Source organism: Lolium rigidum, chromosome 4 (assembly GCF_022539505.1).
Source record: "Lolium rigidum isolate FL_2022 chromosome 4, APGP_CSIRO_Lrig_0.1, whole genome shotgun sequence".
Taxonomy (NCBI): Eukaryota; Viridiplantae; Streptophyta; class Magnoliopsida; order Poales; family Poaceae; genus Lolium; species Lolium rigidum.
Genome location: NC_061511.1, coordinates 80,532,789 through 80,545,835, shown reverse-complemented (window position 1 = coordinate 80,545,835; position 13,047 = coordinate 80,532,789).

The window sequence follows — 13,047 nt, the reverse complement described above, 5'->3', positions numbered from 1 at the left end:
AAATTTAAGGCGATTTCAAACGAAAAAAACTAGAAAAAACAACTAGCGGCATTGGGAGTCGAAGGCACTGAAGTCCAGTTCGTCGCCGCTGGATGACCCGAAGGACCAGCTGTCGACGTCGTCGGCCTCCTCCTCGTCGGCCTTCTCCTCCTTTGGAACCGGCAGCTCGGATGGTCCGACGAGGTCGACGTAGTTGGCGCCGTGGTCCCTGGCGGACCACACCGCCACCTGCCGCAGGTCGATCGCGATGTGACGATAGTCTTCGTCGACGGAGAGGCTGAGGATGAAGTTTAGGGCGGGGAACTCCTCCTCATCGTCGTCGCCGCAGAGGGCCGCCTGCGCCTCGGCCTCCTTCTCCCACCATTGCTTCTTCGCCGACGGAAGTGGTGGCGAGGCGTCCTCCTCCTTGACGCGGGAGCGGCGGCCCGACCCCGTCGTCCAACGAGCCGGAGCAGAGGACGAACGCCTTGCGTTGTCGCGGATGGCGACGCCTCCGGAAGGAGGCGCGAGCGCGGCCGAGCACGTGCGCGCAATGGCAGACGATCCGGTGCGTGAGGTTCCAGACGCCGCGGTCCATTCCGGCGCCCTCTGCCGGGTAGGCGGCGGCGCCATGTTCGCCGCCTGCGGGACGTATAGTGGCTCCCGTTGCCCGCGGACGCGGGGACGGTAGCCGTATTGGCGGAGCGTGTCGTCGATGTCGCGGCCGTACCACCAGGCACGGCGGCCGACGTTGTTGAAGCGGCCGCCCGAGGGGTTGTCCCTCCACGCGAGCTCGACAACGCGCTCGTGCTCGAAGCGCCCTGCCTAGGACGGGCTTTCTACGGTGTTCTCCGGCAGGCTCCTCTCCTCCGGCATCATCTCGGCCCGCCGTTCCCTGGTGAGGGCCCGTGTCGGTGGTCCTCGCGGTGGCGGCGGTGGCATGCGAAGCCGTCGTTGGAGATGTGCCAGTCGTGCGGCAACTTGTACTGTACTAGCACGGGGATGTGGTGCCAGTACAACATGTCGGCCTCGTCGAACGTCAGCTGCGTCGAGCGGAGCATGCCGCCGCCGCTGCCGCCGGCCTGGTCGTTGTGCGCCATCGCGTCGGCGGGGTGCGTGGGTGGTGGTTCGCGCGGAGGTTGAGGATGGCGGCGACTAGGGTTGGACGGCGGGGAAAAGAGAGAAGTGCGCGCCGGTGGGGTTTTAAGGGAGGCGATGGACGCGCATTGAAGGCGCGTGGGTAAGGTAGATGGACGCCGCGTGGCCAGTCGCCGCCATCGCCGTTTTGGTTTCCGCGCGGGAGGCCTTTAACGCCGATGACCAACCTCCCCGCGTCGTTTCGATGCGAACCGCCGCGTCCCCTCGTTGACAAGGCGCCCCCACCCATGAAAACCGTCGTTCCGCGAGGCGCCGACGCGCCCGATTCGCACCCTTGGCGAGGGGCAGGCACGGGGTTGCCGGCCCTTCTATTGGGCTCGAAAAATCGCCGGCGCCGTTTGGGGCGCGCCGGTGCGAGCCCATTTTCGCTCCCAGCCCCCAAATTGCTATCGGGGCCACTATCCGGGCCGCCGGTGGAGACGTTCTTATACCCTTACAAAAAACATTTGTATCCCATTGTAGCGCATGGACAACTTTCTAGTATTCCTAGTATTACCTTGCTAGCATTGGAAAACTTAAAATAGAGGCTGAGCTAGTCTTTATTTATAAACACTTAGAATTCGTATTTCAAAGTTTCAAAAAATCTTACATAATATTCTAGAGAGATAGCCAATGATGTATACTACAATTCTATAAAATCTCAATACAAACTACTTTGTACTATATGCTACACAAAAATGACAAATTTTGTAGTGAATAGTGCACATTTTAGGACTAGATTTTGTCAATTTCGTGTAGCCTAGAATACAAATTGGTTTGCATTGAGATTTTACACCATTATATCACATATCATTGGCTAACCGTAGAATTTTGTTTTAGATTTTTTTTAAAAAATTTAAAATATAAATTTTGAGTTTTAAATATAAAGAGCTCCAAAATGCCACAAACTCAGTAGCCACTTTATTTATCTGGAACATTCGAAGGGATACAAAGAACATCAGGAGGCCTAACGAGCTAAACCTGACGTCCCAGATCGCTAACAAGAGCACTACGGTACGGGCTACCTTATGTGGTTCAGAATTCGAGAATCTACTCTCTGGCTGTAGCTTCCACTTTAATTTCCTAGAGTATCACACTGTAGCTTCCAAAAAACGGCCCCTCCATGTTATTGATAATTGAGACAGTCCGTTGCGATCGCCACCTTCTGAAGCTGCATATCTTCAGCCAAAGCAAGTGCTTCCCTGCATGCCTCCAGTGTAGCTGGATCGTCGATCTCCTGAATAGTAAGCGACGAGGCTCCAACGAAACAACCGTCGTCTGAGCGGCACACTGCTCCACCCCTGCTCGTTTCGTTTGGATACCGAGGTATCTACATTGATCTTCATGAATCCTGCAGGCGGAGGAATCCACTTAGGCCGAGGTTTGTTTATGGCCTTCCTTCGGCATCGCACAGTGTGTGTTGGATATTGCCAATTCCTTCAAGAATCTCTCAATGAAGACATGAGTCGATAGAGGGCTCTGGAATGTCATCATGAATAATACGCCGGCGAGCATACCAAATCGCCCACAAGGTCACCGCACATTCGCAAAGTCCATTTGCAGCATCGATTCCATTAGCAAGAAAAGCCAGTTTCTTGCTGATGGATCCTCCGATCGGCTCACATGCTCTGCTACCTCCTCATCAGCTAAAGGTCCAGACACAGCGAGCAAATGTACAATCAACCAGGAAGTGTCTCCACGAGTCTTATTTCTATGACACCGAACATCCCCTGTCAGCAGGACTGATGTGCAAGGTGCCAGTCAGAGGAAAACTCTCAGCTTCGACGGCACTTGCACCTTCCACAATTTCGACCACAATTTACTTTCCCTTATCATGTTCGACCCCACAGATCTCCATCTAACCAATCCTCCCTTCTTTTCTTAGTTTGAACTAGGAGGCGATAAACAGATGACAGTAATCCATTCTTTTCATAGTGCCAAGTCCACACATCTTCCATTCATTAGTACTCAGCGGAATAGAGCAAATTACTTCAACATACTACAGGAATGGACGCATACGCCGACGGCCAGCTGCCCTCGGCGTAGCCACGCCTGGCCCTCGGCATAGACTACGCCGACGGCAGCCCTCGGCGTATGACATCGGTGTTTAGGTCCCTCGGCATAGACAATATTGCCATCGGCGTAGCCCGGCCCTCGGCGTAGTGCTACGCCGACGGCAAAACCGTCGGCATACAAATTTTAAAAATTTGAATTTTCATTTTTCCAAAAAAAATTCAAAAAAAAAATTCGAAAAAAAATATTTTTTTTATATGCCGAGGGCTTTGCCGTCGGCATAGAGTTTTAAATTTTTTCAAATTTTAATTTTTTACACCATTTTTTTTCTTTTTTTTACTTATTTATCTTTCACCCATACACTTTTAACTCTAAGTACACATAATCCTAGGTCAAATTATAATCATGGTTAAACTTCCCAGCCGGTCACCCATCCTCACACTACTCCAACCTCAGCACGCTTAACTTCTTGGTTTCATTTGGATGAGCTTCCCTTAAAGAATTGACACCTTACTGATAATAATAGTCTATCAACCCTTGCACCGTGATGTCACAACTCTTTATTTTTGAATTCCAAAAATTACTTAAGTAAACAACAATGAATATATAAGTAACAATGAATAATAATATTGAATTCAAATAACAATAAAATAATTTTATTTTTTGGTTTTTTTCTATTTAATATGGAATAATTAATATCTTTAAATCGAAAAACTGAAATTCCACAAATAATATGTCTAAATCGATCAGGAAAATAAGAGGAATCTAAATATAACATCCATATCATCATTTGAACCTAAAAATTAGAGTAATCCAAATATGACGTCCAGCTTGCCATCTGGCCAAAACGGCCCCCTCGGGAGATGCGAAATGGCCGTACCGGACGCGCTGGTGCATCGTTCTCCAACATGCTAAACGGAAAAAAATTAGCACATAAAGTGATGTGTTATAGACCTAAAAACATTTTTCGTGAAATTTATTGAGCGACGGAAAGTGTACCCCTAGTTCAAATCCGGTCAGTTTCCAGCGGATTCGGCGGGACACCGCAGGAAGCCGCAGGGATTTTCAGATAGCTAGCACACACATATGGCATGTGATATATGGTGCGGAGGCGGTGTCCTACCACTACGCGGAGGTCTCGCGCAATACTAAAATACGCCTCATGTAGCTGCTTCACAAAAAAACCCGTTTTGGCACCCCGAAAATGAAAAAACCATCGCCCATGGGTCGGATTGGGAATCCGCTCCCGGGGCCATGCCTTCCTTCCCAGGGACCACACATGTGCCAAATATGGCCTCGTTCCGATAAACTATGCGGTGTCACAGGCCGTTTCCTACTCATTTGCCCTAAAAGCCATAGAACTCCGGACGTGATAGCTCTGTTTGTGAAGGGTTTTCCAAAATAATTGTCGTATCCTAATTCCAATTTTTGGAGTGGTTACTAGGACACATAAAATGACGCCATGCGGCTCCAAGGGATTTTCTAACTTAGTTTAAATTGCCATCCGGCCAAAATGGGCCCCCACGGAGAAGCGGTATGGCCGCACGGGCGCTGCTGGTGCACCCGTTCACCATCGCGCTAAACGGAAAAAATTTAGCACATAAATTGATGTGTTGTAGACCTAAACATATTTTTCCCGAATTTATTGAGCGACGGAAAGTGTACCCCTAGTTCAAATCCGGTCACTTTCCAACGGATTCGGCGGGACACGACGAGAAGCCGCAGGGATTTTCAGATAGCTAGCACGCACATATGGCATGTGATATGTGGTGCGGAGGCGGTGTCCTACTAGTACACGGAGGTCTCGCGCAATACCAAAATACGCCCCGTGTAGCTGGTTCACAAAAAAACCCGTTTGGCACCCCGAAAATGAAAAAACCATCAGCCATGGGTCGGATCCGCTTCCGGGGAATTGCTTCCCATCCCAGGGACCACGCACGTGCCAAATATGGCCTCGTTCCGACAAACTATGCGGTGTCACGGACCGTTTCCTACCCATTTGCCCTAAAAGCCATAGAACTCCGGACGTGATAGCTCTATTTGTGAAGGTTTTTCCAAAATAATTATTTTATCCTAATTCTGTCTTGTGCAGTGGTTACTAGGACACATAAAATGACGCCATGCGGCTCCAAGGGATTTTCTAACTTAGTTTAAATTTCCATCCGGCCAAAACGGGCCCCCACGGAGATGCGGTATGGCCGTACCGGGCGCGCTGTTGCACCCATTCACCATCGTGCTAAACGGAAAAAATTTAGCACATAAAGTGATGAGTTGTAGACCTAAAAACATTTTTCCCAGAATTTATTGAGCGACAGAAAGTGTACCCCTAGTTCAAATCCGGTCACTTTCCAGCGGATTCAGCGGGACACAGCAGGAAGCCGCAGGGATTCCCAGATAGCTAGCACGCACATATGACATGTGATGTGTGGTGCGGAGGCGGTGTCCTACTACTACGCGGAGGTCTCGCGCAATACAAAAATACGCCTCATGTAGCTGGTTCACAAAAAAACCCGTTTTGGCACCCCGAAAATGAAAAAACCATCGGCCATGGGTCGGATTGGAAATACGCTTCCGGGGCATTGTTTCCCATCCCAGGGACCACGCACGTGCCAAATATGGCCTCGTTCCGACAAACTATGCAGTGTCACAGACCGTTTCCTTCTCGTTTCCCCTAAAAGTCATAGAACTCCGAACTTGATAGCCCTGTTTGTGAAGGATGTTCCAAAATAACTGCCTTATCCCAATTCCGTCTTTTGGAGTGGTTACTAGGACACATAAAATGACGCCATGCGGCTCCGCGGGATTTTCTGACTTCGTTTAAATCGCCATCTGGCCAAAACGGGAACCCGATGACATATAAGAAAGTGTTTGAATTGTTACTATATTAACATGATATACATGATTCAAATATGCATGATTTTGACATAAACGGATAGAGGATGTTTTTCTGAACATTTTGATACCTTATACGCATTTTTCTGACATCATATGAATTAGTTATGATTTTTACAAAATTTGACAAATAGTCTACGCCGAGGGTGGCCGTCGGCGTAGCCCTGTCTACGCCTAGGGCCAAACATATGCCGAGGGCTGCCCTCGGCGTAGACTTCGCTACGCCGACGGCAACAATACGCCGAGGGTGAGACTCGCTGGCTGGCCGTGCCGGGCCATACGCCGACGGCCCCGACATTTGGCCGTCGGCGTATGCCACGGCCCTCGGCGTACGTCGCCATTCCTTTAGTGACATCCATTGGGATGAAAAACTCATCTACAACCTCTGTCTTCCACGTTGCACTTGTTGCATCAATAAAAGCTGAGACGAGCATTGGAGGATCTCTTTTGGAAGACACTATCCGTCGGAGCATGAAAGCACGAGGCAACCAATTTCGATACCACCCATGGGTTGATCCCTGCCAATCCACAAATCAGTTCTTGTTTCATTATGTCACGACCTTCCACTAGAGCCCTCTGACGAGGATTAACCTCGGCAATTCCCATAAATATGGACTTGGATTTTCAGGAGAGAGAGAGAGAGAGAGAGAGAGAGAGAGAGAGAGAGAGAGAGAGAGAGAGAGAGAGAGAGAGAGAGAGAGAGAGAGAGAGAGAGAGAGAGAGAGAGAGAGAGAGAGAGAGAGAGAGAGAGAGAGAGAGAGAGAGAGAGAGAGAGAGAGAGAGAGAGAGAGAGAGAGAGAGAGAGAGAGAGAGAGAGAGAGAGAGAGAGAGAGAGAGAGAGAGAGAGAGAGAGAGAGAGAGAGAGAGAGAGAGAGAGAGAGAGAGAGAGAGAGAGAGAGAGAGAGAGAGAGAGAGAGAGAGAGAGAGAGAGAGAGAGAGAGAGAGAGAGAGAGAGAGAGAGAGAGAGAGAGAGAGAGAGAGAGAGAGAGAGAGAGAGAGAGAGAGAGAGAGAGAGAGAGAGAGAGAGAGAGAGAGAGAGAGAGAGAGAGAGAGAGAGAGAGAGAGAGAGAGAGAGAGAGAGAGAGAGAGAGAGAGAGAGAGAGAGAGAGAGAGAGCTAGTGGTTTCGAAGACCGGTCAGACAAACTAGGCATCCGACGAAAAAAGATTGAAGGCTAAAGTCGACGAGATTATACTAAAATTAGGGTCAGAAACAATGTGTGATGTTACAAGAGTTTCGATGCCCTTCCCGGTGGCTCCTCTTAGCCCTTATATAGTGGGCTAGGTCTCAGAGTTCATACCCGGGTCGGTTACAATGACTTATGCCGGTTTACCTGATATGGTTAATACTTGCCTATTTTCATATAGTTTATAGTCTTGGACTCTTTTTGGGCTTCATGGGCCTTGTATGCTCCTTCCTGAATCCGCACTAGGGTTGGTCATGTCGAATATCCAATATGGTATACCCATGTTAGTAGCCCCCGAGGATCTACTCGAGTCGTAGACTCAGGTTGAGTCTCAAAACCTTGACTTCTTCCTCAAAAAATATTAGTATGTACAATACCAAATGCATAAACTATGAAAGTATATTTCATGGTGGTTTTAATAACATTGATTTAATATTAGTGTAATGATACTTTTCAATGTATTTGGTCGAAGATTACAAAAAAATGAGCTTAACGAATGTTAAACGCAAGCTAATTGGAAATAGAGGTAACCCGACTGTCCCTCACTCCCTCATATCTGAATTCTATAGTAATGTTTGAAAATTATTGGTGTAAGTTCCATATAAATTGATCATCCAAGAACAAATGATTTTTTCAGGGAAAGAAAATGTGTTAGTTTTGATGTGCAACTATAACTCCCATAGCTAAGACTACTCATAGTAGGAGTAACATCACACATTTCAAAATATTTTAGTGGCATGGCATGATAATAAATGAAAATGGAGAGGGAGATGGTAACTATGTATGTTACCATAACATCACACATCCCAATACAATATAATAAATGGCACAATGCATAAATTACATATACTCCCTTCGTCCACAAATAAGTGTACATGCAGGTTTTCCAAGACACATTATCAAGTGGAGTAAAAATTACATTGAGAAGATGCAAACCAACATCTCTCTCCTCTTTAATTATTTCACCACAAAATAGGTAAGCCACGTAGAAAATAAGATAACATGTGCTGATTATTATTAGGTTTAATTTCCGTACGATGAGAGAGAAGCAATTTTTGATACTTTAAAGTGCATTAGAAAGGTAGTTTTTCTAAAATGGGGATTAAAGCCCCGACTTCTGCATCATGATGATGCACATGGCCTTTTATTAATAGGGATTTCTATTTTCGTGCCCTCAGGTTCTTAGTTGTACTCAGTTTTCCCTAGCTCCTTAACTTTTCCTCAGTTTTCCCCTCCCTCTAGTTTGGAACACTCACAAGTGCTGGAACGGCCGGTAGCCGTCAGGTCAGAGGCCTTGACCGTTAGTCTGACCGGGTGGGGTTGCACAGGGGCAGCTCCTCGCTGATAACGCGTGAAGCACACGTCCGTTGGGAACCCCAAGAGGAAGGTCTGATGCGTACAGCAGCAAGTTTTCCCTCAGTAAGAAACCAAGGTTATCGAACCAGTAGGAGATGAAGGCCACGTGAAGGTTGTTGGTGAAGGAGTGTAGTGCGGCGCAACACCAGGGATTCCGGCTCCAACGTGGAACCTCGCACAACACAATCAAAATACTTTGCCCCAACTTAACAGTGAGGTTGTCAATCTCACCGGCTTGCTGTAAACAAAGGATTAAACGTATGGTGTGGAGAATGATGTTTGCTTGTGAAGAACAACAGAGAACATAGATTGTAGTAGATTGTATTTCAGATGTAAAATAATGGACCGGGGTCCACAGTTCACTAGTGGTGTCTCTCCAATAAGATAAATAGCATGTTGGGTGAACAAATTACAGTTGGGCAATTGACAAATACAGAGGGCATAACAATGCACATACATATCATGATGACTAATATGAGATTTACTTAGGGCATTACGACAAAGTACATAGACCGCTATCCAAGCATGCATCTATGCCTAAAAAGTCCACCTTCGGGTTAGCATCCGCACCCCTTCCGGTATTAAGTTGCAAACAACGGACAATTGCATTAAGTATGGTGCGTAATGTAATCAACACAAATATCCTTAGACAAAGCATCGATGTTTTATCCCTAGTGGCAACAACACATCCACAACCTTAGAACTTTCTGTCACTGTCCCAGATTCAATGGAGGCATGAACCCACTATCGAGCATAAATACTCCCTCTTGGAGTCACAATGTCGTCGTGGTGAACAGACAGATGCCATAGGATGGCTTAAGTTGGGGCCGAATGGACGCAAGAGGATTCGGGGGAGGGTTTGTGATTAGATGGGATGAACTTCCGGATGGTTTCCTCAAGAACTTAGCCAAGGCTAGAGGTTGAAGAAGAAAGACATAAGGAAGAACTCGCTCTAGATCATCTTCTGTATTGATCTCAACAGGTTACAAGTTTCTCGGTACAAGTTCTTCTACGTGTTCATGCGCGTGTCCGTAAGAAGGGCTGCCCCCTCTCCTTATATAGGGGAGAGGGTGGCTTACAGGGCAAGAAACCCTAATGGCATCTTTGACTAGATAAACTACTTTACAAAGCTACTTTAATCATAGAAGACACCAGAGTCCTCTTTAATCAGGGATGCTGACGTCCTCCGGCTTCTTTGACCGTCATCCTTCTCTTTATCGTCAGCCCTTCGTCTAAAGTTACTTTGCTTAGCTCATCTTTGTCTTCTAGCTCTGGAGAGAATCTTTGACCAGTCCTGCCGACCTGCTCTTCCCTCCGGTGGCCCGGTATCTTCTTATCCGGTTCCGGCATACCCCTCCTGGGGATTCCGGCTTAGCTTCACTTAGCTTCACTTAGCTAAGTTCCTATCTCTAAGTTCCGGTACGAACATTAAACCGGTATCTTGATGGCTCAAACCATCCGGTTTGGCATGCCTTTGGCATACCGGGGGTCATCCCCCCAACATTAGTCCCCGAAGCTGGTATAGTCTGGCGGATCCTATCCAACAGACCATGCCAGGTTCTTTTACTTTAGGATACCGGTTTAATCTATCCGGCCTTAGGCTTGGATCCGGCATCTTTACCCAGTTCATCGCTATTTCTTCTTCTTAAGACGTTGTCCGGTGTCTTATCCTCCGGTATCTTAGTCATTAAACACTTCCTCGGCGACGTCGAGAATATCTCGGGCCCCGCGCCTGTCAGTGACATGCGCACTGTGACTGACGCGCCAGTGTCAGGGGTCACTTCCCTTCGACTTCTGCGCGCGCATTTAATGCACCGCTGCGGATCCCACTAGCCGTTTTGGATCCCGCGTGTGCCTCCGTGTGGCCTCCCTTTTTTCGCGTGTACCTCTTTGCCACGTGGCGGCCCGTGGCGCGAACCGTCGCGGGCCGCGAGGCGAACCGCCGTGGCCCAGCGGTTTTCAGCCCACCTTCTCTCTCCTTTATAAGCACAACTGCTCCTTCTTCTTCCTCTTGTTCGCATTCCTCATCCTTCGCGCACAGTGCTCCTCGCCTTTGCGCTTCCGCCGCTCTCCGTCCGCCGTCGCTTGCTCAAGCTCCGGCGCCCGGCGAACTCACGCCGTGCTTCCGCCGGACCTCGCTGTGCGGGAATCTTTAGCAGCACCTTCACCGCGCCCGCTGCATTCTCGCTCCTTCGCGAGCTTCTCCGCCTCGCCGTCGACGGTGCTCATCGGCGACCGCAGGTCCGCTCCACCACCGACGAACTCCTTCCTCAGCGACTGCGCCGCTCAAGGTTGGTACCAATCTTGCTTTGCTTGCCATCTGCTTGCTTTTCAGATCTTGGGTCTACGGTGTTCTTATTTCCTCTTTTTCTTTGGTTTTCTTCTTACTCGTAGATCTTCACGCGGGGTTCAAGTGTGGGATTTCTGTTTTTTCGCCTACCCATCCAATGTCTGACGAGGAATCTTCCTCCGCATCTTCTTCTTCTCTTTTCGTTAAGCGCCGTAGAGAATCTCCCGGCGAATCCACGGCTTCAGATCCGATGGAGACCGATTCCGGCAACCAGCAGGAATCCGGTAGCCGCCAAGAGTCCGGTGGCCATCTAGAATCTGGTAGCTTTAGCCAAGCTTCCGGTAGCCAAGAAGCGAGTGGCTCTGGCCAAACCTCTAGTAGTTCTAGCCAATCTTCCGGCGCAGAGCCTTCCCCAATCACTCGCGGAGCCTGGATGGGCTCCAATGTCACTGAATTCGAGATCGACTGGTTATACCGGTCCCGAAGGATTCCGGAAGGAGTCACTTGCCGGATTCCTGGCGACGAAATCGAACCGGACCCCAAGCCCGGTGAACATGTTGTTTTTCTTGCTCACTTTGAACGTGGCTTCGGCCTTCCTGCCTCCCCCTTTTTTCGGGAGTTTTTAGACTTTTATAAACTCCAACCTCACCACCTTCCTGGCAACGCCATCTTTTACCTTTCTTATTATGCCACCTTCATGTAGGCCTATATCGGCATTCGTCCCACTCGTGAGACGTTTGCCCGCTTCTTTTGTTTGCGGATTAACTCCGTCCAGGGCAAGGAAATCCCTAAGCCCAAGCCGCCCGTGGAGTGCGGATCTTGCATCGTTGGCTCCCGCCGGCGGAGCACTTTCCTTAAGTTTGCCGGCCTCGAATCCTGCCGCGCACGGCAAGGAACCTTTTTCTACGTGAAGAACAGCGGCCGCGCCAACCTTATTGATCTTCCTCCGTTCCAAGCGGGGCCTCCTAGCAGAACCAACTGGAGCTACAACCCGAAGACGGATCATGCTGAAACCAATCGGGTGGTACGCTTCCTGGCCTCTTTGAAGAAGGAGACCAACATCTGCTCGGATGACATCATCCGCACCTTTATTTCACGCCGGGTGCTTCCTCTGAAGCGCCGTGCGCATAGGATGAGCGAGATGTATGGCCCAGGCGATCCTACCAAGATCACAGGCCGTCCCCTTAGCAAGAAAGACGTTGTTCGCAAGGCTAAGCAGATTTGCCAAGCTGCTATGCCATTTGACTGGGAATGGGGCCTCCTTCCCCTCAGCACTACTAACCCTCCGACCCAAGAAGTAAGGGATTATGCAATTGGGGTTGTTTTTGGCCGGTAACTTTCTGCTCTTGCTAATCTTCTTTTTTCATGTTTCAGGCCAAGGACCGCTTCCCCCTCATTGAAGCAGAGTGGCGAGGAACTTGCCAGAAGCGCGCCCTTGACTCCTTCGACCCAGATCCCTACATCTTTTGGAAGGATCTGAAGATGGGCAAGACCCCGGCTGCGCGTCTTGGCCGGACTCCGCCGGAGCCAACCGGGTCCTCCGATGACCTGACCACGCTTGAGGTATTTTCTTTTCCGGTTTCTTTTACTTTTCCACTATTGCTTTCCTGCGAATTGCTTCTTAGCCATATTCAATTCATAGATCCACGAGCGCGTGCCGCCCCTGCGCGCCGAGGCCGGCTCCGAGTTTGTGGACAAACTCATGTCCCAGGGCCAAAAGAACAAGCAGCCGGCATCTAATGCCGGTCCCAGCCAGGCCCCTCCCTCCAAGCGCTTCCGGACCGAGCCCGTGGGGGAGAAGGAAGTGGGCGTGCGCCGCTACGGGCGCAAGGCGATGCCAACTGCTTCCGGGTAAGTTTTTCATTTTCCGGCTTGCCTCTTTTTTGCCAAGTTCTTTCTCCGGTTGCTTTTTTCCAACTATCTTTCTTTCTTTTTCTCAGCCCTGCGCTCAAGCTTGGCCCAAGGCCATCGGGCTCTGAAGGTTCCGCAAGGACTTCAACCCCTCCTCCTCGCTCAAGCCCGACACCATCTGGTGCCGGCAACACCTCTGCCTCCCTTTCGGGGGGCACAACAAGTTCGGGGCGTGCGGCCCCTTCATCATCAGATCACCGCACGGAGGAGGATCTTTCCTTCTTCCCAGAGAACCGGGATACCGGCGCCAGCAACATCGGTGCCGGAGAAGAAGAAGCTGCCGG